This window comes from Dama dama, chromosome 25, assembly GCF_033118175.1.
Source record: "Dama dama isolate Ldn47 chromosome 25, ASM3311817v1, whole genome shotgun sequence".
Lineage (NCBI taxonomy): Eukaryota > Metazoa > Chordata > Mammalia > Artiodactyla > Cervidae > Dama > Dama dama.
The window spans coordinates 21834869-21860571 of NC_083705.1; the positions used below are offsets into that span (position 1 = coordinate 21834869).

Below are 25703 nucleotides of genomic sequence, written 5' to 3' on the forward strand. Positions count from 1 at the left end.
AATACTGGTGGAAATGCAAAATAGTACAGCCATTGTGGAAGACGGTTTGGTAGTTTCTTATAAAACTACTCTTAACATACTCTTACCATACAGTCCAGCAATCATGTTCTTTGGTATTTATTCAAAGGTACTGGAGACTTACAACCACAAAGGAAAAAAAACCTGCACACAGACACTTATAGCAACTTTCTTCATAACTGTCACTACTTGAAAGCAACCAAGATATCCTTCAACAGGTAAATGGTACACAAAGACAATGGATTATTCAGAGGTTAAGAAGAAATGTGCTGTCAAGCAATGGAGGAACCTTAAAGGCATACTGCAAAGAAGTCTGAAAAGACTATATACATACATCTGATTCCAGCCACATGATATTCCATAAAAGGGAAAACTACGGAGACAGTGAATAGATTAGAGGTTTCCAGGGATTGGGCATGGGAGAAGGATGAAAAGGCAGAACACAGAGGATTTTTAGGGCAGTGAAACTACTCTGCATGGTACCATAATGATGAATATATGCCATTATATATTTGACCAAATGCTTAGAATGCACAATACACGAACAGTGAACTCAAATGTAAATTAAGGACTGCGGGTGATTATTATGTGTCATTGTAGGTTCACTAACCATAACAGAGTACCATGCTAGTGGGGGATGGTGATAATAGGGGAGGTTATGCAAGTGTGGGAACGTGCAGTATATAGGAAATCTCTGTACCTTATGCTCAATTTGGCTGTGAACATAAAACTGCTCTTAAAAAAAAAAAATCTATCTTAAAAAAAGAACAACTAGTCCTGATGTTTTACTTACTATGGAAAAAAGAATGGAGGTACATTAACTAGAACAATTACAATCTCTGTCAGTGGTCCTCATTCCAACATGCAAACACTTAAAGAGTACCTGACTCAGTTCAGTTCAGTCGTGCAGCTCAGTCTTTGCGACCCCATGGACTGCAGCACGCCAGGCCTCCCTGTCCATCACTAACTCCCGGAGCTTACCCAAACTCATGTCCAGCAAGTCGGTGATGCCATCCAACCATCTCATCTCCTGTTGTTCCCTTCTCCTTCCGCCTTCAATCTTTCTCAGCATCAGGGTCTTTTCCAATAAGTCAGTTCTTCGTATCAGGTGGTCAAAGAATTGGATCCACTTCAGCATCAGTCCTTCCAATGAATATTCAGGACTGATTTCTTTTAGGATGGACTGGTTGGATCTCCTTGCAGTCCAAGGGACTCTCAAGAGTCTTCTCCAACACCACAGTTCAAAAGTATCAATTCTTCGGTGCTCAGCTTTCTTTGTGGTCCAGCTCTCACATCCAAACATGACTACTCAAAAAACCATAGCTTTGACTAGACGGACCTTTGTTGCAAAAGTAACACCTCTGCTTTTTAATATTCTGTCTAGGTTGGTCATAGCTTTTCTTTCAAGGAGCAAGTGTCTTTTAATTTCATGGCTGCAGTCACCATCTGCAGTGATTTTGGAGCCCAAAAAAATAAAGTCTCTCACTGTTTCCACTGTTTACCCATCTATTTGCCATGAAATGATGGGACCAGATGCCATGATCTTCGTTTTCTGAATGTAGAGTTTTAAGCCAACTTTTTCTCTCTCCTCTTTCACTTTCATCATTATGCTCTTTAGTTCTTTGCTTTCTGCCATAAGGGTGGTATTATCTGCATATCTGAGGTTATTGCTATTTCTCCCAGCAATCTTTTAACCATAGTGTTTTCTTTTTTAATCAATTTATTTTTTATTGAAGGATAATTGCTTTACAGAATTTTACTGTTTTCTGTCAAACCTCAATATGACTCAGCCATCAGTTTAGTTCAGTTGCTCAGTCGTGTCCAACTCTTTGTGACCCCATGAACCGCAGCATGCCAGGCCTCCCTGTCCATCACCAACTCCTGGAGTCTACCCCATCTCATGTCCATTGAGTTGGTGATGTCATCCAACCATCTCATCCTCCGTCATCCCTTGTCATCCTGCTCTCAATCTTTCCCAGCATCAGGGTCTTTTCAAATGAGTCAGCTCTTTGCATCAGGTGGCCAAAGTATTGGAGTTTCAGCTTCAACATCAGTCCTTCCAATGAACACCCAGGACTGACCTCCTTTAGGATGGACTGGTTGGATCTCCTTGCAGTCCAAGGGACTCAAGAGTCTTCTCCAACACCACAGTTCAAAAGCATCAATTCCCATAGGTATACATGTATCCCCTCCCTTTTGAACCTCCCTCCCATCTCCCTCCCATCCCACCATTCTAGGTTGACACAGAGCCCCTGTTTGAGTTTCCTGAGCCAGACAGCAAGTTCCTGTTGGCTATCTCTTTTACATATGGTAATATAAGTATATAATATAAGTATATAATTACACAATAATATAAATGAAAGTGAAGTCGCTCAGTCGTGTCCGACTCTTTGGGACCACATGGACTGTAGCCTACCAGGTTCCTCCTTCCATGGGATTTTCCAGGCAAGAATACTGGACTGGGTTGCCATTTCCTTCTCCAGGAGATCTTCCCAACCCAGGGATTGAACCCGGGTCTCCCGCATTGTAGGCGGACGCTTTACCGTCTGAGCCACCAGGGAAGCTTATTTTACACATGGTAATATAAGTATCCATGTTACTCTTTCCATACATCTCACCCTCTCCCCATGTCCATAAAGTCTATTCTCTATGTCTGTTTCTCCAATGTTGCCCTGTAAGTAAATTCTTCAGACCATTTTTTTAGATTCCATATATATGTCAGAATACGGTATTTATCTCTTTCTGACTCACTTCACTCTGTATAATAGGTTCTAGGTTATTCCACCTTATTAGAACTGACTCAAATGTGTTCCTTTTTATGGCTGAGTGTTATTCCATTGTGTATATTTCTCACAACTTCTTTATCCATTCATCTGTTGATGGACATATAGGTTGCTTCCATGTTCTAGCTATAGTAAACAGTGCTGCAATGAACAATGGGATACATGTGTCTCTTTCAATTTTGGTTTCCTCAGGGTATATGCCTAGGAGTGGGATTGCTGGGTCATATGGTGGTTTTATTTCTAGTTTTTTAAGGAATCTCCATACTGTCTTCCATAGTGGCTGTATCAATTTAGATTCCCACCAACAGTGCAAGAGTGTTCCCTTTTTTCCACACCCTTTCCAGCATTTATTGTTTGTAGACTTTTTGATGAGGGCCATTCTGACCAGTGTTATCTCATTGTAGTTTTGATTTGCATTTCTCTACTAATGAGCGATGTCTCCCAGCAATCTTGATTCCAGCTTGTGCTTCATCCAGCCTGGCATTTTGCATGAGGTACTCCACATATAAGTTAAATAAGCAGGTGCCAACATACTGCCTAGATGTACGCCTTTCCTGGTTTGGAAACAGTCTGTTGTTCCATGTCTAGTTCTAACTGTTGCTTTTTGACCTGCATACAGATTTCTCAGGAGGCAGGTCAGGTGGTCCCATCTCTTTAAGAATGTTTCACACTTTGCTGTGATCCACACAGTCAAAGGCTTTGGTGTAGTCAATAAAGCCATCATAGTAATGCCACCTGACTCTAAGTCACCTCTTTCAACTACCTGAAAAATTTGCCTCTTTTTTAAAGACAACAACAAGACACCATGCTGCCCCAAATCTGACATTCCCTGAGACTATAAGGATTTTTTTTTCTTTTACAGTAGACATGTGATTGGTTATACTTAGGAATCTTGAAAACCCATTAGTCTAAATCATCTGTACAATATTGTTTGGTATTTAAGTGGTTTCAGTAAAGCACCTACATTAGATGCCAATAACAGCTCTAAACCTGCCTCCTGAGGAAACTACAAGCTTTGTAATAGCACGTGCCCCTTGTAAAGAAGGAATGCTGGCCAGACAGATATAAACGCTTATGAACTTTCTTAATCTGACAATAAACATACCACTTTTTCAATGATTTCTGAAGCATTAAGAATATAGAATTCTGATATGCCATTATTTAATTAGAAAGAGAAATCCTGAAATTGTCTGCTATTCAACTAGCAAAACTACAAATTAGAACAATGATGGTTAAGAGGAGTATAAGAAATACTGTCTGCACCTATGTATATTTTGACCTTATCAAGTTAAAAGTAGCAAAAATATATGTATGTATATATACACGTGTATGTATATGCTTTGTGTGTTTGTGTACCTATGCATGTATAAAATTTTGAACCACATTAGCCCACCCTCATATATGATCCATCTTTACCAAGATTTTTTGGTATAACATCCCTTTTTATTAAAATATATATATTAAAAAAAGTCTGAGAGCTATAGAATATGTGCTATTAAATTACTGTCAACAATACTGTACATTCATTGCTCAATAGCTCGTACATAAGAGAATTCACATTTTAGAAATCATTTAGAATTTAATGCAAGGAAAATCTTCCAATCCTTTGGATAATTTGTGATGTACTGGGTTGTGATAGGTGGGCCAAAAGTTGCCTTTGGTTTTTTCCATAAAATGGCTCTACTAGTGCTTAGTTGTCTTTAACTTGACTCAAAACAACTTTGTTAAGACTGTATTGCGACAGCTGTCAGAGCAGTGTACATTTTTAAAAAAACTTATCAACTGGTGAATTTTTGTATAGTCATTTTAATATTGAAGATGGAAGGGGAAAAAGCAACACTTTAGCATATTATGCTTTATTATTTTTAGAAAGGTAAAAACACAACTGAAATGCAAAAAAAAAAAAAAAAAGATTTGTGAAATGTATGGAGAAGGTGCTGTTACTGACTATACATATCAAAAGTGGTTTGCCAAGTTTCTTGCTGGAGATTTCTCACTAGACAATTCTCCATGGTTGAGTACGCCAGTTGAAGTGATCAAACTGAGAGATTAACTGAGAAAAATCAACATTATACCATACAGGGAGATAGCCAACACACTCAAAATATCCATATCAAGCACTGAAAATCATTTGCACCAGCCTGATTACTCACTTCGATGGCTGGGTTCCAGGTAGGTTAAGTGAAAAAGACCTTCTTGACCATGTTTCCACATGTGATTCTCTAGTGAAACATAATGAAAACTTTCCATTAAAAAAAAAAATTTTGACGGATGATAAAAAGTGGGCACAATAATGTGGACTACAAAAGATCATGGGGCAAGTGAAATGAACCACCAACAACCACACCAAAGGCCAGTTTTCATTCAAAGAAGATGATGCATGGTGGGACTGGAAGGGAGTCCTTTATTATGAGTTCTTCTAGAAAACCAATTAATTACAAGTACTGCTTTCAATTAGATCAACTGAAGGCGGTATGTGATGAAAGCGTCCAGGATTAGTCAACAGAAAACATAATATTCCATCAGAATACTCCAAGACCTTTGATTTGGCAACCAGGCAAAACTGTTACCCCTTGGCTGGGAAGTTCTGATTCATCTGCCATATTCACCAGACACTGCACCTTCAGATATGCATTTATTTTGGTCTTTACAAAATTCTCTTAATGGAATAAATTTCAACTCCCAAAAGACTCTAAAATTTGATACCTGGAAGAGGTCTTTGCTCAAAATAATAAAAAGTTTTGGGACGATGGAATTATGAAGTTGCCTGAAAAATGGCAGAATGTAGAACAAAACGCTGAATATATTGTTCAATAAAGTTCTTGATGAAAATGAACAATGTATCTTTTATTTGTACTTAAAACACCAAAAGAGTTTTTTCCAATATTTCTTTATTTAGGATAATGAGAACCTTGGCTCCTAGGAAGCTTAGCTAAATCTGATGTTCTATCACAGCTAAATTACCTTAAAGTTATATATTTCCTCACTCCTTTCTTTGTATCTGATTTTTTATTTCTATTATCTAGTATTCACATCTTATTAAAAGTCACCTCAAATCTTACTTTTAAGAAGAAATAGTTAAAAAAAAAAAAAAGAAGAAGAAAGGTTCACCTAAACAGACAGGGATCTTAATATGATATAATTTCATATGGAGAAAAAAATAAAAGAAAAAAATGTTAAGGCTGCCCTTGAATTATCATTCGAACAGATCCCCAAACAGATCCACAAAATGCTAGAAAGTCACAAAGAAAACTAATGGCATAAGTACAGAGGCTGAATGACATTAAACAATCCAGGCAAAACAATGCCTATGTGCCTCAGCTCACCTGTTTACCAGATCACAGGTAGGGCTACTTATAGACTAGGAAAGTAGGACCTCAAATATTTGTTCTTTGTCCTCTCCTGAGCTTACAAGAGTTCTTATTCTTAGCACAAAGTAGATGCTCATGTGTGTAGTTATATCTAATATCTAAAGCTAGAAGAAAACATAATCTAGACTTTATATTATCTACCAAATATCCACCTCAAATGCTTGCTCCTACATGGTGAGCAGACTCTATAGGAGAAGCAGTACAGTGCAGACAAAAACTGTACTCCATAAACTGCTACACTGGAACCTTTTCACCTTATACACAATTCAAAGAATAAACACACTATTCTGAAGAAAGGGCTCAATACTAGTTTGTAATCCAATGCATGGCAGAAGACAGTAACTCAAAAAGTGGAACTTTTTTTTTCTTTTTAAGGTATGATGAATAGGGCTAAATTCATTTATCAAGTATATGCTGAGAATCTATTGTCTTAAATACTATGCTATGAAAATAACGGATAGAAACACTATAAAATCCAATCAATGATACACTACACCAGAGTCGCATAAAAGAAAATTACAAAATCACTAAAATGGTGTCTTTTTATGCAGCAATGGAAAACTACTCATAATTAAAAGAGAACAAAGGAACAATTTTTTTTAAAACACAAAGTATATAATCTTATGTACATATACACAGGCTTAAGAACAGACTAGAAACACACACATAAAAATATTAGCAGTAATTATCTTTGCGGCGAAACTGCATGTGATTTTTATTTTCTATTTTGTACCTCTCCTTATGTCACACACATATATTCCCAAGCAATTCGAGAGAGGAAGAATACAGCCTTTTCAAGAGGCGGTGCTACAGCACTTAAGACACCCAGAGGCCAAAAAAATATCCTTGACCTAAATCTCATACCTTATAAAAAAAACTGAGTCAAAATGGATTACAGATTTAAATGTAAAATGATAAACACACATGAGAAAATTTTCAGAATATAGGGATAGGCAAAGTGTATTAAGCACAAACCATAAAGAGTGACAAACTGGACCTCGTGAAACTAAAACCTTCTGCTCTGCAAAAGACTTGGTTTAAAAAAAAATGAAAAGACAAGCTATAGAATGGGGGGGAAAATATTTGCAAATCACGTATTAAGAAAGGATCAGTTCTAGAATTATAAAGAACTCTCAAAATTCAACAGTAAAACACAAACCCAATTACAAAGTGGACAAAAATCATGGACACTGCACTGAAGAAATACACAGATGATGAATAATCACATGGAAGATATTCAACATCATTTGCTATTAGGCTAAAAGTAAGATATGATGAGATACCACTATGTACCAAAAAAAAAAAAAAAATGGCTAAGATAAAAATAGTAAGAAAGGAAGAAATAGTAACACCATCAAATACTGGTTTAAAAAAAAGTGGAAAAAACTGGATCTGTCATACACTGCTGGTGAGAATAATGCAAACCAGTATGGCCACTCTGGAAAACAGGCTAACAGCTTCTTATAAAATTAAAACAACACATTAATTACACTCTTTGACATTTATCCCAGAAAAATGAGAACTTACCTTCACAGAAAAAACCATACACGAATACTCATAGCAACTTTATTCCTAACAGCCCCAAACTGGAAACAACCTAGATGTCCTTCAACGTGAAATGGTTAAACAAACCGGTTGTCCTTTCAGACTGTGGTGCTGCAGCAGACTCTCGAGAGTCCCTTGGACTCAAGGAGATCAAACCAGTCAATCCTGAAGGAAATCAACCCTGAATATTCATTGGAAGGACTGATGCTTAAGCTCCAATACTTCGGCCACCTGATGCAAAGAACCCACTCACTGGAAAAAACACTGATGCTGAGAAAGATTGAGGACCGGAGGAGAAAGGGATGACACAGGATGAGATGGTCGGACGGCATCACTGACTCAACAGACATGAGTTTGAACAAGGTCTGGGAGATAGTGAAGGACAAGGAAGCCTGGCGTGCTATAGTCCATGGGGTGGCAAAGAATCGTACAAGACTAAACAACTGATCAACAACAGTGTATCCATACTGTAGAATACCACTCAGCAATAAAAATCAATGAGTTATTGCTATAAGCAACAAGTCTGATGAATTCTCCAGGACTCAGGCTATCAGCCAATCCCAAAAGTTATATATGATTCCACTCACACAGTTTTGAAAAGACAAAAATGGAGGGAGAGGAATGGGAGGAGGAAGTCATAGTAATAATAAAAGGGCGACAACAACAGGGATTCCTGTGACAATGGATCTATTTTGCATCCTATCAATTTCAAAATCCTAGTTGTGATACTGTAGTATAATTCTTGAAGATACTGCCTCAAGGGGGAAAAATCTCACTATGTTATTTTGTAAAATTGCAGGTGAATTTACAATTATTTCAAAATAAAAGGTTTAATTCAAAGATAAGCCTAAAAAGCAGTATCTATAAACTAGGGGGAGAGAGAAGAATGCTAGCATTTTTACTTTGACTTTCAAAAGAAAAAATTTAGTTAGGCAAACCAAATATCCAAAAATAAATAGAAAACAATACGAAACAGTCCATATTATTTAAGCTAAGCCCTTTTTAAAAGTTACAAATCCAAACTACACTCTTGCAAGAAAAAATGGGGCAAAAACTTCCCAACATTAGATATGGCAATGAATTACTGGCTATGACACCAAAAGCTGAGGCAACAAAGGAAAAATCAGGCAACTGGATTTCATAAAAATTTTAAAATGTTTGTGCCTCAAGCCACTATCAACACAAAAAAAGGCAACCTACAAAATGAGACAAAGTATCTGCAAACCATGTATCTGGATAAGGGATTAACATCCAGAATACAGAGCACTCCTAAAGTTCAACAACAGGACATGATTCAAAAATGGACAAAGACATTTCTCTGAAGAAAACATAAATAAGCACGTGGAACTATGTTCAATATTGCTGTCATTAAGGAAATGTAAATAAAAAAGATGAGATACCATCTCCACACACATTAGGATGGCTACTATCCAAAAAACAAAACAAAACAGAGAGTAAGTGCTGACAAGGATGTACTGAAATTAAACCTCTTATTAGACCACTTGGGCTCTGTTGGTGGAAATGCAAAATAGTACAGCCAAATGTGGAAAATATGGCAGTTCATCAAAAAACTAAAAATGAAATTATTTTATGTTCCAACAATTCTGTTTCTGGGTATACACCCAGAAGAACTGAAAGCAGGGTCTCTCAGGATGGGGTGGGGTTAGTGAGTAGGAAGAAAGGATTTAGTTTGGCGGAATCTAATGCACAGCACTGTGATTGATTATAATTGACAAGTACTATATACTTGAAAATTGCTGAGAGTGGGTCTTAAATACATAAAAAGGAAAAGGTAATTACAAGAAGTGATGGAGGTGTTAGCTAACTCCAAGATGGTAGTCATATTGCAATGTATGTGTATCAAATCAAAAAGCTTACATTTTAATTATATCTCAGTAAAGCTGGGGGAGGGACAGGGAAGATGAGAACTGAAACAAGGCAAAAATAAACATTTGGCAAATTTTTTAAAAATAGTGCTCTTCTACAGAGTCTATTTCAGAACGTATCTAGGAAAACTCTGATATAAGAGAAAGCCACAGAGTCAGGGAACTTGGATTCTTTTTTTTTTTTTGGTGCCAAGTGGTCTGTGGGATCTTAGTTTCCTAACCAGGGGCTGAACCTGGGCCCACAGCAGTGAAAGCACCTCTGCCAGGGACTGCCAGGGATTTCCCTAGATTTATTTTTTGAATCTTATTATGTCAGTAATAAACTACATGACCTCTAGGATTTCATCCCCCCCTCCCCCCTTGGACCTAAAGTTTCCTCTTCTGTTAAAGATAAAAGAATGGTTACCTAGATTAGACTGTTTCTAAGCCACTTTCAGTAATAAAATCCACTGAATCTGAGGAAAATACCATCATTCTGGGGACGTCTTTTATTTACACCAAATTACCTATTAGACACATATTTTAAGAAAGGATTAGATCAAGGTCATTGATACATGAAAACTAACAAAAATAAATCCAACGGCAGGGGTCCCCAACTCCTGGGCATGACAGGTACTGGTCCGTGGCCCATTAAGAATCAGGGCACACAGCGGGAGGTGAGCAGCAGGCGAGCAAGCAGAACTTCGTCTGTATTTACAGCTGCTCCCCATCACTCAAATTACCACCTGAGCTCTGCCTCGTGTCACATCAGTGGCAGCATTAGATTCTCATAGGACCACAAACCCTACTGTGAACTATGCGTTCAAGGGGTCTATGTTGCACGCTCCTTTTGAGGATCCAGTGCCTGATGATATGAGATGGAGTTGAGCTGGAGGTGGGTCACTCTGGGGAACGACTCCAAATACGGACTATCATCAACAGAGGTGTGACTGCACAGAGACCATAATAAATCAATTGCTTGTAGACTCCTACCAAAATTTTATCCATGAATGGCAAGTCACAACTGAGCTGCATCTGGTGGCAGACTTTACAGTGGCAAGTGAGTTGATGTACTTCGATTATACAGCTACATCTGGTGACAGGCTTTAAGTCAGAATCCAACACTTTAGCCCATGCATGGCCCGCCAATTATTTACCATTTCTGTCCATGCCTCTCTCCTGCACTGCATACTTATCTCAGTCACAGCTTTTGTAAGCCCACAAGCTAACTCTAGCCAAAATGAGCAAAACACAAAGCAAGCTTCTTTGAAAAAAAGGAAAGATCTGATGATGAGACAGCAAAAGACTCTAAGACTGCCAACAAAAAGAAAGCTGGATTTAAAAGAAAATACCAAGAGTCCTACTTAATTGTGGGTTCACTGCAACAGGTGATTCACATTCTCCAAGCTCCTTTGACTAATATGTGGTGACCAGCTATCCAACAAAGCCATGAAACCTTCAAAACTGCTTCACCACATGGAGACCAAGCATTCCGCATTGAAAGACAAACCTTTGGAGTTTTTCAAAAGTAAAAAATGTGAATACAAAGAACTTCTCAAAATACAGAAAAATAAACATCATGAACAGAAGCAATTACCGAAGTCCACCACTTCATCAATTGTGTCTACACTGAGAGCATCATTCTTAGTGCCTAACTGCCTTATTAAAGCAAAGAAGCTTTTACTACTAGCGAAGAGAACTTTTTAGGAGAGAATGCAATTCAAAAAGGTGGTATGCGTCCCTCTTTTGGCTAGCACCATAACTAGATGAGCTGATGAAACAGCAGGGGATATTGAGGGACAACTATTAGAGAGGTTTAATGAGTCACTGTGGTACACAGTCTAGGTTGACAAGTCTACTGATGTTGACAAGACAACAACACTTGTTTCTGTGAGCTATATTTTCAGGAGGATGTGCACAAGGATATGTTATATGCACTTTTGTGCCAACCAACACCACAGTTGCAGAACCATTTAAGTCTTTGAATGATTAGATATCAGGAAAACTGAATAGGTCATTCTGTGTCAGTATATGCACAGACTGACCAGCTGCCATGACTAGACGGTTTTCTGGTTGCACTACTCAGGTCAGAGAGGTAGCTTCAGAATGAGAGTCTATGCACTGTGTCATCCATAAAGAAATGCTGGCTAGCCAAAAAATGTCACCTGAACTTAACATTTTGCAAGATATAACTAAAACTGTCAACCACCTTAAAGTGTATACCCTTAACTCACGTCTGTTCATGCAGCTCTGAGAGGACATGGATGCACGGCATACACATCTTCTCTTACACACAGAAGTGAGATGGCATTCTTAAGGTGGATCACTGGCCAGAGTTTCTAAATTACGAGAGCCACTCCAGAGATTTCTTTTAGAAAAACAGTCACCACTGCAGCACATTTCAGTGACATAAAATGGGTCGCAAAACTTGCCTGTGTGACATTTTCAACCTGCTCAATGAACTCAATCTGTCACTTCAGGGGAGAACAACTGTGTTCAAGTCAGCAGATAAACTGGCTGTACTCAAAGCCAAACTGGAATTATGGGGTGATGAGTGGACACTGGGATTTTTCACGTTTCAAAACATTAGTAGAGATTTTGAAAGATACTGAGCCTGGGCCTTCTTCTCTCAAGCTGCATTATCACCTATGTCAGCTTTCAAAAGAGTTTGGGCATTACTTCTCAACCACAAATGACCCCACTACTAGAAAAGAATGGATCCACAATCCATTTGTGAATGAGCCAGGCAAACTGACTTTGTCCAAGCTAGAAAAGGATCAACTGCTTGAGACCGCAAATAACAGTGGCCCTAAAAGTATGAGACAACTTCAAATCTGTCCATTCTGGATTCAAGTCAGGGCAGAATATCCTTAGATTGCTGCAAAAACACAGAAAAGCCTGTTTCCACTTTAAACATCCTATCTTTGTGAAGCAGGGTTTTCTGCAGTGACAGCAACCAAAACGAGATTACAGAGTAGACTGGACAAAGACTGGCCACACTTTTGAGTCACTGACTCCCACCACCCCCAGATGGGACCGTCTAATTGCAGGAAAACAACCTCAGGGATCCCACTGACTCTGCATTATGGTGACTTGTATAATAATTTCATCATATATCACAACATAATAGTAATAGAAATGAAGTGCACAATAAATGTAACGCCTTGAATCACTCTGAAAACACCCTGCTCCGCCCTCCAGTCTATAGAAAAATTGTGTTCCATGAAACTGGTCCCTGGTGCCAAAAAGGTTGGGGGCTGCTACCCTAGGGTGTAGTAAGCAGTGGCAAAGATCTCTTGGGAAACATTTACTATGTGTATAAACTACAAAGCTGGAGTTTAGTATTATAATCAAATGAAGGACCAAAGTAACTATCATTAAAAGATACACATAATTACTACTGTGCATCACAGTAACATACCAAGAGTTCAAGGGAAATGTTTATAAGTCATAGTATTTTTCTCAGAAATAAATCAAAAAGCAGTCAAGGAAAAACAATATTCAAGAAGCCATTCTCATACCACTGAAGTCCCCGTCAACAGGCAGTTAAAGGGCAGAACAGTGATAGAAGGAACCAACTTCTACTTAAATCCACCTCAAGAGTTTAGCAAGTTTTCTCGTTCACTTTCCCATTCCCAAGTCAGACAATCTTGAGAAAGAAAGTGTAGTATGATTAAATTGAAACTCCTGAATAATAATAAAAATCCCCCTTTCGAAGATTAATCAGACTGCAATCCTAATCTTGGAGGATGCTCTCAAGCAATGAAAGAAAACAAGGAAAGAATTTTACAGTTAAAAAGATAGGTTATTAAATACTTGTGAGTATCCATATTAAATTATGAAACATGAGAATATACAATTTAATAATTTATTATTCAATTTTTTAAAAAGTGCTATACTGGTTCATTTATAATTATATATCTAGAAAATCCAAGCATACATCTAAAAATCTATTAGTGATTTTTTAAAGTCTTCAGGAGAATGCAATAGGTAATAAACATGAGAAATCAATCTCTTCCTTCTATTTAAGTATCCAGATAAGAATACAATGAAAGAAATAGCCCCATTCACAGGAACAGCAGCTCTCACCTTCCCCTCCATTCAGGTTTTTGGAAATAAGCTTAACAACAAAACCCAACATAATTCCTCACAGTATTATACATACTAATAAAAATTTTAAAAAAAAATTGGATATAACAAGAAGAAAATAGTAAAATCCACTGAAGAGCATCAAGTGTCAAATAAATGGAAAATTTACTTTCCTAGAAAGAGCTATGCTATTCTAATGGTATCAATTACTTCTTAAACTAACCTATAAATTCAAGCATTCTCAGTCAACATACACACAAGAAGTATTTTTTAGAATTTAATGATTCAAATCCACCTGGTAAAATTTTTCAAAAGTAGAGTAATAAACTGACACTTCCAGATATTAAGAATACTATAATGGGGGAGGGGAGAATCAAGATAGCATAATATTAAAAAATAAATAAATAAAAAAAGAAAACTCTGATATGATTAAGTGTATTTGGGAATTTACTATTGATAAAGATAGAATTTTTAGAAGCAAAAAGATGATTTATTCAACTAATGGTGTTACACCTGGAAAGAAATGTGGAGAGAATCAATCTAGATAATTACTTCACTCCTTAAGCCAAAGTAAGAAAACAAGTTATTATTTTTATAATCCTTGCATTAATCCTTCCTAGAATACCATTAAACCCAAAAATGCATAAAAACTGACAAACTTGATTATATTAAAATTTAAACTACTATATAGCAAACAATACAACCGAAGTATATAAGCAACAAATCAACTAAATTCATGTAGAACACAAAACACATACAAATACGTAGTATTTCTAAAATAATTTTTACATTTAACTTGGCAAAGTCTCAATCAGTAAGTAGCAATCTGACTCCAAAGCCTAAATTATATATAAGCCATTCTACACTGCCTGTCTCAGATTTATACAAATATTTCAGGACAGCTAATATCCAATTTGTTCAAGAATGCTTATAGTGAGGTACTCTCATATGCTATTGGTGAAGTATAAATGGACACAAACTCTTCAGAGAGAATCTATCAATCAATTTCAACTACACATACAGCAAATGCACTTTTGGTATTTATCCACAAAAAAAAAAAAAATTCTATGTAACAATGTAAAAATTTACATACAAGGAATACAAGAATAGGGGCTTCTCTGAGGGCTCAGGGGTAAAGAATCTACCTGCCAATGCAGGAGACACGGGTTCAATCCCGGATCTGAGAAGATCCCACAGGCTGCGGAACAACTAAGCCCACGTGCCCCAGCTATTGAGCCGGTGCTCTGCAGGCCGGAGCTGCAAATACTGAGCCATGCGCTGCAAGTACTGAAGCCTGTGCACCTAGAGCCCACGCTCCACAACAAGGAAAGCCACCACACTGAGAAGCCCATGCACCTCAGCCAGAGTAGCTCCTGCGCGCCTCAACTAGAGAAAAGCCTGGGCAATGACGAAGACCTGGCACAGCCAAAAAAAAGTAAGTGCAATTGTTTTTCAAAAGAGTATAAGAATAAACCTATATTCTGTACAGCACTGCCATGAATATGAAATAAAATTCATATTTATGCCAAGGAAAATTTAAACATAAAAATTTCTCTACCCTTTAGTCTCCTCTGTGCGTTGTGGATCCTCATTTTGCATTGAACAAACCTCCCCTATCAACAGGCACACCTGCTCAACCATAAACAGCAACATTCTCCTGGACGTCCAGTGGTTAAGAATCAGCCTGCCAATGCGGGGGGACACTGGTTTGATTTCCGGTCCAGGAAGATTCCACATGCCACAGGGCAACTAAACCATGGGCTGCAACTACTGAAGCCTGCAAGTCTGACAGGCTGTGCCTGGCAACCAGACAAGCCACCACCACGAGAAGCCTATGCACTGCAACCAGAGAGCAGCCTCCACTCACCACAATTAGAGAATGCCCATGCACAGCAATGAAGACCCAGTGTAGCCAAAGGGAAAAAACCATTATCCCAACAACAGGACAGCTCAAAGGATAATATTACTTCTTGATCTTATAAAGGGTCACATGACCCACCACGATGGTGCTTAAATCTGGATTATGTAAACTGCCAATAATACTTCATTTAATGTAGAGCCCTCTGTCTCAAAAAAGCTTATATAAACCATGTGTTGACTTCTAATGGGCGGGACAGTTCTCAGAGCTTTCGGAGATGCTCTTTCTGGGTTACAGTCCTTAAATTTGGTGAGAATAAAATTTTCCAAATCTTAGACTGCCTGAGTAATTTTTCATCGACATGTGTAACAACCTAGAAATGTTAATGCTAATTAACATATATACATACATACCTACTATAACCTCTTACATTGAAATATTTCATCTTCCATTTTTATCTAAAGATACTTAGACATGTACATATATGCACTTACATGTTAGAATACATATAGAAGTCTTCAGAAGAACACACAACACACTGAGAATCTCTGGGAGATGGAAGTATAGGGAATTTTCACCTTCTATATTATAAATTTCTGCATTTTATAAATAAAAAAAAATTAAGGTAATTGTTTTAGTGCTTTGCCTAACAACAGTCTCTCGCTGCTTGTACCTTGTCCAGCCCTCCAAGCCTCAAAGTGTTAATTGCTCAGTTGTGTGCGACTCCTTTGAGACCTCACGGGCTGTAGTGCACCAGGCTCCTCTATGGAATTCTCCAGGCATGAATACTGGAATGGGCTGCCATTTCCTTCTCCAGGGATCTTCCTGACTCAGGGATCAAACCTGGGTCTCCTGCATTGTAGGTAGATTCTTTACCGTCTGAGCCACTAGGGAAGCCTTACCCTGAAGTGTTTCACTCTACACATACCTAAAAGACAGAACTGATAGAAATGGTACTCATTTCAGTAATCAAGTTCAAAGAGATAAAGACAGACTCCCACAGTTTCTGGTTTAGGAACAGTTTTCAAAAGAAAGAGCAGACGGGACATTATGTTGCTATCTGATGGGTCGAACTGCATCTACTATACACACGCTAATATTCTGCAGTTAGCCCCAGCACAATCAACTAAATCTTTTGAAGTCTCCAGAGATTAATAGGGCACCCAAAGAATCCATTTGTTGCTGCCAGGATCCTTATCTTTTCCTAGAAGACTGAGAGTAAATCTATTCTAGTCACAAGATGATATCCCAATATACCTCTAAAATCACTTCCATAATCTTCAGAGATGGGGCAAGTCAAACTAACTTATTCTAGACTAGGTGACAGCCTTGGTAAGGAGATTTTGAGATTACAGGTTTCTTGTGCTAGCCCTAATACAAATGACACAACTTTCCCTCACCCCACCCCACAGGAATCTAGAATTGGTCTACTGGTCTACAGATTGAAATTCCAAGGACACGATTATCAAGAAGGTAAGGTAATTCCAAACTTTGGAATTATGTAAAAATAAAACTTTCATATGGAAAAACACAGTTGCACCAAAATCACTGCATTCAGACTAAAATCAAGCCCCAACATTATTTCCACAAGTAACCTATCCAATCTACACTATAAAAGTACTGATTCATACCATCCCCCTGTCATACAGTAACCTGGAATTACTCTGGAATGAAATATTTCACCCAAGTGTATTTTACAATGTGCTACATTTTAGAATTTTATCTCTTTATAAATACTTCAAAGATTAACTGAACTACAGGGACTTGTAGCTAAAAATGTCTGTCTTATCAAATGCTTACCTCATCTCCCTCACCAAAAAAAAAAAAAAAAGAAACAAAACTAGTTCTCCCTAGCAGAGAAAGGTTACAAAAATATGGAAAGGGAAAACACTAGCGTGAACTCTGTGGTACTAGACTAGAATTGACAGTATCATTGTGAAATCATTCTGTATTCACAGAAATATAGATATGAATGCGTATGTCTGTGCACATAAAAATATTCCCTAGTTCTATATGCTAAGAAGGCCAGGAGCAGCAACACCCCAAGAGCAGCACGTATAAGAAGTACCTTGATTTTGGCTTCTAAGTACCACTTTCCACTAAAAATAACTGAAGCAGCAGGTTTGAAGGTAAGTCTGGAACAGCATATTGTGCTAGATACAAAAAAGTGCTCAAAGAAGGAAGAAAGAAGATAAAAGTATGTCAAAAAGAAACCAGCTGGAATGGGTTCTCACTAGCAAAATCAACAACAATTTGAGCATCACAGTAAATAATAATGGATTGTAAATCAGTGAATATAACAGGTAATCATGGATAGATGTAAATAAATAAATTAAAAATCTGATGAGGAACAAAATATTTACATAGTTTCAATACTCAGTGCCAAAATACTTAATAATTACAAATGAAAAAGGAGTACCTTGACATAGGAGATGTCTAACAGTTACAATCTTAATTACCAATTCCTATCAGTAATAGGACAACTTAAATTGCTTGCCACCTAATAAGATACAAGAATCCAAAATCACTTCCATGATAATCCTGCCATGAAACTCTAATCAAACCAAATTAAAATGTCAGAAAAAATGCAAATTAAGATTTTAAAAAATAGATCTGTAATCTTTAAAGTATGAAATCCCCTGAAAGTAAAGATTAATTAAAATTGTTCCAGATTAAAGATGACTAAAGAATATAACTAAATGTAATGTATGATTCTAAACTGGATACTTTTAATCTAAAAGACTTTAGAGTGACTTGTCAAATTGAGATGTTAGTGGATTATTAACTTTCTAATTTTGACAGTTATGATATTATGTAGGAGAATGCCCTTATTTGTAGGAAATAAGCATTAAAGTATTTAGAAGTAAGTGATGAGGCATCAGGTTGACAGGAACAAAAAAATTATTTGCACTATGCTTCCAACTTTTCTGTGTATCTGTCATTGTTCCAAATTTTAAAATATGAAAAAAATACAAAAAAAAAATTCCCTGGATAGAAGGGTGGTTTAGGGGAGAATGGAAACATGTACAAGTATGGCTGAGTCCCTTCCCTGTTCACCTAAACTACAACCACATCGTTAATCAGCTGTACTCCAATATAAAATAAAAAGTTTCAAGTTTGGAGGAAAAAAAAAGGAAAAGGCTTTCCAAGAGTCTGCCAATTCCCAAAGCATGGATTTTCACGCTACAGCAATAAACAAACTTATTTGTCACTGGCAAAAATGTGTTGATTGCAATGGTTCCTATTTTGATAAAGGTGTTTAAAATTTAACAAAGCCTAAAAATAGCTATAGTGGTATTAAAAAACCTAGGAGCATCTTCATACATCTTCAGACAAGAACAGAAAGGAATTTGTACAAAAGAAAAAGTGGATTGGGATGTGGGGTTGGTCAGGGGGTAGGGTAGACAACAAACACATTTGAAGAACCAGATACACAAAACAAGCATAAAGTGGGATCTCCAAAAAGGGTAAGTTTTCTTAGCAAGAAGAATTGGGAGAAGTGTGTCCTGGGCAGTGAGCCAGGTACTAAAACCACAGCAGAACAGCTGCATGGCTAAGGCCTCCGGCCAGGGAGCTCCCTCTATACGACACTTGGGCAGTTTAACTGTGAAAAGAGGGGAATGCTATCTCCTGCGGGACAGGAAATACGTGTGAGAGGACAAGCTACTCTAAGGAGAAACTTATTAGCTAAACAGACCAAAGACACAACAGGGATTCACTAGGTCTGGGGAGATACACTTAAATAACCAATACAGTATAGCCTGGACCATAATACATACTTTTGAAAAATCTAACATCTGAGGAAAAACCAAGAGCATGACATAAATAAATCCCAAGCACAATAAGAACAAACTTCCTATATTTTTAATAGAGCAAAAAGAAGATAATGTAAAAGTAACATATATCTTGACTTTCCAGGTGGCGCAGTGGTAAAGAATCTGCCTGCCAATGCAGGTGACACGGGAGACATGGGTTCGATTCCTGGGTCAGGAAGACCCTCTGGCAGAGGAAATGGCAACCCACTCTAGTACTCTTGCCTGGAAAATTCCAAGGACAGAGGAGCCTTGCAGGCTGTAGTTTATGGGGTCACAAAGAGACGGACACAATTGAGTGCACACGCATATACACACACACACTATATATATATACATAGCAGAGATTCAAATACATGTCGACCAAAAATAACACTTAAAAAATAAAAATCAATTCCCTCCCACTATATCAACAGCAACAGTAGATAAAATCTCTAGTATCTTAGCACAAAGGCATGAATATTAAGCTAGACAAGCAGCATTATATACTCACAGATTTCTTTTCAAACACTTAAGGATATTTTTAATGAAGCAATTAAAAAAAAAAAACTTTTCTTAAAATTTGACAATGCAGCATGGATCAAATTTGGACCCTCCGCAGTAAAAGCATGAAGTCCTAACCACTGGACTGCCACAGAATTTCCCCTCCAAAAAAATAATAAATTTTATTAAATCTCAACTCTTCAATATATGTCTTCTTCATATTCTGTAGAGAATTGGCAATCTTGAGGAAAAGGACTTAGACTTACGAAGTAAACTGGCCTTTTTTTTTTTTTTAATGGAACAACATTTTGACCTTAAAGAGAATGAGAAACTATGGTTATACAGATTTAGGAATTTGGCAGACATTTTCTCAAAAATAAACCAAGTAAGCCTATAACTTCAAGGGGAAAACACTGACATTTTTGTTACCAATGATTAATATTTGAGCTTCCAAGTGAAAATCTAGAATTGTGGAAAACTTATATCTGCCATACTGAGCTTGACAGCTTCATAACTAATGAGATCACTGGTGATATTAACAACTTTTTTGGTTTTGTTACTGCAAAATGAAATGTGTCAACTTTTGGGGAAAAAATGTATTAACGAACCAGTATTTCCCAAACAACCAATACATGGTGTAAGATTCATTTGAAGTGCAAGCTACACCATGGACTTTCAGGAAACAAGAAATGGAAATTCATTGATATGATTTCAGATTCAACACTGCAGGTCTCCTTTAAAAAACTACCACTTGCCAAGTTTTGGCTAAAATATCTCTCCCTTTTCCAACCATATGTGTGTATGATACTGGATTTTCTTCATATACGTCAACCAAAACAGTATACTGCAAGATTGAATGCTGAAGCAGATATGAGAATCAAACTGTTTTCTATTCAACCAGACACAAGAGCCTTGCAAATACATATAATAATGCCACTCTTTGCTAAAGATATGTTTTGGAAAACAGTTATATCTTTGTTAAAAGTGTTACACTAACACACACTGGTTTATTTAATTTGTAAAACTCTGTAATACAGGAAATAAATATAACCCATGTAAACTAAAGCTCTGTGGGGTTCTCAGCCAATTTTAAGAATAAAGGGAACCTAAGAACAAAAAGTTTGAAAACAGCTGCTTTAGGGCTAATTAGTATTACTTGTAATTTTACTATGCTATAATTGAGTGAATCCTCCAAATGACAAATAAAATGTATACAGCATTCTTTCCTAAAGCAAGCTGAGACTATTCTTTAAATTTTTATCTTTATACAATTTTTAAAGGTTACTTTCCATTTAGTTATTACAAAACATGGGCTATATTCCTTGCAATGTGAGACGACTCTGTTTTCTAAGTCAGTCTTTTTTCCACTTTTCTGTTCTCTCTTTGTATCACAGTCCCTAGCTTCATGATGATGTCAACGTGCTTTCCCACCTCTTCTAGTACATGAAAGGCAGGAAACAGCTCGGTATAATCAAAAACAAATGCGCTGTGAATAAGGACACCCCTATGAATGAAGCCCCCAGATCTTAGTACATCCATTTTAATTACTTAAATATCTTTATTATTTTCAAATTTTTATACTACATTCTATAGGTAAATAATCTCCAGATGAGTAGAATCTTCTTTTATTAACTTAATTTTTAGATATTCTTTTCTATTGTCTCATACACTGTCAATTATAAAGGCTGGCATGGCCTTCATCCAATGGTACCTGGAAAAATTTGAAGTGAGAAGAATAAAATAAGTGATAGAATTTCATGCTATTTCATAAAAAGATAGAAGAAGGCAATTTCAAAAATTGAGACATTGACAAATATGACACCTAATCTGAGAAGAAGGAAAGGAACAGAGAAGGGAGATAGAGAAGTACAAGCTTTAGTGCTGTAAGAGGCCAAGAGCATAATAAAGCAAGAAGGTAACGGGGTTAATTAACATAAGAATACATAATAACGTGATATTATCTTAACAGAGGTCATTTTAGGCATATTGAAGAGAAAAAAGAAATGAAACAATGTAAAAGTAAAACAAAATATACTGATGAGTATTAGGTTAAATATTGGCATGTAAACTGAGTGGGAATGAAAAGGGATGTTGAAAGTTCAATGGAACTGACCAAATAAATGTCTTCTACTCATCTTTTAAACAATTTTTGAAGTGGTCAGCATAAACTGGTAAAGTTCAAAAACGGGAGACGAGCAAAATATAATTAAAAAAACAGAAGCTGAACATGTAGAGAATAGGGGAAGTAAATGAAGCTAACTATAAAAATAGGAAGATAAAGGAATTAGAGAAGAATGCTGAGTAAAGCTAGATTTCTCCCTTACAATTAGGAAACAAGACAGAAAAAGTTAAGTTAAAGCTGAAAAAAATAGGTGTACTACCATTCAAGTGATTAGAGGCACAAAGAAATAAAAAATAATAGGGAGTAAAATCACAGAAAAAGTGGAAAGCAGAAATGCTGAGTTTATTTCCTTAGACAATTCAAAAGTAGGTATTATACAGCATAATTCACACACAGATTTTTTTCATGGTAAATAGTGTGCATTCAAAAACTGAATAATCTCTTGTGAAAAACTAAACACAGGTACAATATATGTTATCAGGAAAGGAAAAGAGAAAGGCTTCTTTAGGAGTTTATAACACAGGTATTCACCACACCCCCCAAAAAAGACATGACATGTGATAGAGAAATGGATGAGCAAGGGTAAGAGTCAAAATAAAAATGCAAGCAACAGTCTGTTTAAAGACAATCTAGATAAGTAGCAATTACAAAAGAAAAAATTACTTTCCTATCCAACATTACTAAAATCTGCATTAGCCCAAATACTTTATAACTGCCATAATCTATTTCTAAACCAAAAACAACTTAAACTCTAAACTGTGTCATCCATAAGCAATTATTTAAAATAAATGGCCAAATATGCACCTAATTTTCTGAAATTTTCATGTGTTTCTTACAGTAAGGTATTGTTTCTAGACCAAGAGCTCAATACCAATATCACTAAAATAGCTGAATTTTAGAGATCTGCCAACAATACATATGAAATATCGCTAACTATAGTTACCACTTAATTAAGAAAAAACATGCAATAAAAAATTTGCTTTCTGTATCTGAACCTCTGTAAGCTTTTTAGACATGAAAAATTTGTAATAGTTTGTTCTGAAACAGCAGGCAGACTTCATAACATAATATTTGAATCAATCAGTTGAAAGATTAAGTTTATCGCCATGGAAAACTCTTAAGTACCTTCAGTAACCAGTGCCATTCAGTGTGCATTTTGTGCAGACACCTTGGAAGTACTCTAGATTTGCCAATTTAATCCAAGAAAACTCTTAGAATATTAAGAATATCCAAATCTTGAAGCCATTTCAAAATATTTTAACTATCATCTTTTTTTAAATCTTTTTAAACCACTGTCACATTTTAAACAAGATTTTGAAAAATATAGTTTGATAATACTTTAAAACCTAAAATTCATTTCAGTTAATTCAATATCAAACTGAGTCTGCATTTAAACTTACTATTGCTCCCCCAAAGGAAAAAGAAAAATCAAGAACTGTATCTAAAAACAGGGATTTAAATAAGTATTTTCCAGGACTATAATACTTTTTTTTTTATAATACTTTTTATAAGTAAAATTTACTAATGCAGAGAAACATTTTTGCAAAGTGATAGCTCTCTATAAAAGACTTGCTCTATTAAGGCTTTGTTGCTCTGAAGCCAAGTATAAACCATATAAGGAGACTGAAGTTCAATGCCATTTATTCTGTTCCCCTCTTTCAGATGCCCAAGAATAACCTCTTTCGTTGCCTAATGAAGTGTTCCAAAATCATAAAGTAGATCAGTTAGGTACTTTAAATTCCTTGATAAAGTTACTTTGACTTAACAGAAATTACCTGATGGTTCACAAATCTTAGCAACAATTAAAAAAAATTTTAAACGAGCTCTAGAGATCAAGCTTTAGGGAAAAAAATTCAAAACAGAGGCGAAACAGATTCCTATTTTGAAATGTATTTGTGAAATAATTTGATCCAGTCCTTTACGACCTAACTTTTCTCTCCTTAAAACTAAAGAAAGCCAACTATTCTTTCTTGAGGTAGCATGGGCAATTAAACTTCCATTTATATTTAAGATATGCCTACCAACTAAACTTATTTAATATTTACTCAAAAGCATAGTATAATCTTTCACCTCCCTTTACCACAAAAGTACAAACGGAAAAAAACCAACCTTAAAGACACACTTTAAAACACCACTGAAGAAACCGTTTTGTGTTTTCTGCGACCAAAGCTGATTTGATCTATAAAGACTACCGATTGGTCTAGAAGTGTTTATATTTATGACTGACTGGTGGAATGTCTCCCATGCTTCAATAACCCCTGCCCCCACCGTAGATACTCATCACCTCTTAGGCGGCCAAAACATTCGGGCCAACACAAAAATGTAAATACTGTACTATTCCAAAAGCACAGATGTTTATCACAATCACTGTGATGCCCATGAAAATTGTTGTAAGCGTTTTGGTCTCCTTCCTCTGTGTCCTGTTCTGAATTGCACCTAAGTCCCAACAAACGAAACGACTTCACAGGTGTTTACGTGTTTTTAATTCTAACACTCTTTATCGACAATACTTACTCCCTCCTTTTTCCTTCTACTGTCAGTAACAAGAGAAATCTAGCCGACAGTTGTTTTCAATTGAAACAAGTATAATCGAGTTCTAAATGTCTGAAAGGAACAAGTTATTGAAGGAATCTATTTATTACCCACCTAGAAAAACGACTAAGAATGGCAAAGGTTTCTGTTTTATAAAACCCAATGAAATACGTCCATAAAGACTGCTACTAAAAACAAATCTATATAGATACAATTAAACGCAAAGGCCAAGTAATCGGTAACAGTATAAACAAATGTGGCAGCCATCTCAGCAGCAGCAAATAGCTCCCCGCAGTGAGCTAACTTTCTCCCGAAACAAAAGTTGCCAGGTTCAGCAACTTAATGAATCAGAAATATACACACTGTATATGTTCCAGGAATCTATGAGTTCTGGACCTTGTGCCGAACAAAGGCACTCTTTCTTCGGATTGCTTAAAACTTTTCGTCCTACCTCATTCTTACAACCTCTTCTAAAATAACCAAAGAGGGAGTAACATCTTACTATTCAGCACCTAAAACATTATCCCGTTCAACATCAGAAAAGGAGAATTTAAGGGAACTTGAGAAAAAACTGAAAAACTACTAAAGTTTCCTCTCTTTTCTGGCCCGGGAGCTTTGTGGCTCGTAGACACTTCTCGTGAAATTTACCTTTCGGTCGGGCAGTGTCTCAAGGCAGCTTTTTCAAGGCTTCGCCTGACATGATTTCCTTCCCTTCATTAGTCACTTCGGATCCAGATGAATTTCTCTCTCCGGTGAGAGCGGATGTGGAGTGGCCTCCCGCAGTAGGAAGAGTAGGTGGCTTTGGTGGGGGCTGGGACGCGCGGGCTGGTTTCCCGGTCTCGAGTTTTGCAGGAGTTTCCCAGCCCCAACTAGGATCTCCGCCGAAAAAAAAAAAAAACTTTTCACTCGTGACACCGCCCGGAATTACCGTGCGAAACTCACTTCCTGCCTTGGCGAACGGCAGGATCCAGCTCGGTCCAGGGGAACCCGGAAAACCAGCTCCACGCGCGCCGGGGAGGGGGAGGGGAGGGGGCGTCCGCCCCGAGCCTGGGACTCCGGGCGACCCGCGCGCCCCGATACCCGACGGCGGCCGAACGCGGCCGGCGGGGGCGAAGACGTCGCCGGGGCGGGGAGAGCCGCGGTCGCGCTAGGCCGCCGCCTCCTCCTCGCCGCCGCCCCCCGGAGCCGGGCGGCGGGGTTATTGTCTCGATAGAGCCTGCCGCGC

The 25703-nt window shown here is 37.2% G+C and overlaps 1 protein-coding gene and 1 non-coding gene across 12 annotated transcripts in view; both read right to left on the reverse strand.

Annotated features, from left to right (window-relative positions):
- ERBIN (erbb2 interacting protein) overlaps positions 1-25394 on the reverse strand; it is a 118436-nt gene extending 93042 nt beyond the window's left edge. For all 11 annotated transcript variants that reach the window (XM_061129662.1, XM_061129655.1, XM_061129665.1 and 8 more), the window contains exon 1: positions 25127-25394. The gene's annotated coding sequence lies outside the window, so the exon portion shown is untranslated. The remainder of the gene's footprint in view (positions 1-25126) is intronic.
- On the reverse strand, positions 2508-2579 carry TRNAC-ACA (transfer RNA cysteine (anticodon ACA)). The gene has a single exon. It is a non-coding gene; the product is annotated as a tRNA-Cys (tRNA).
- Positions 25395-25703: the final 309 nt, after the last annotated feature.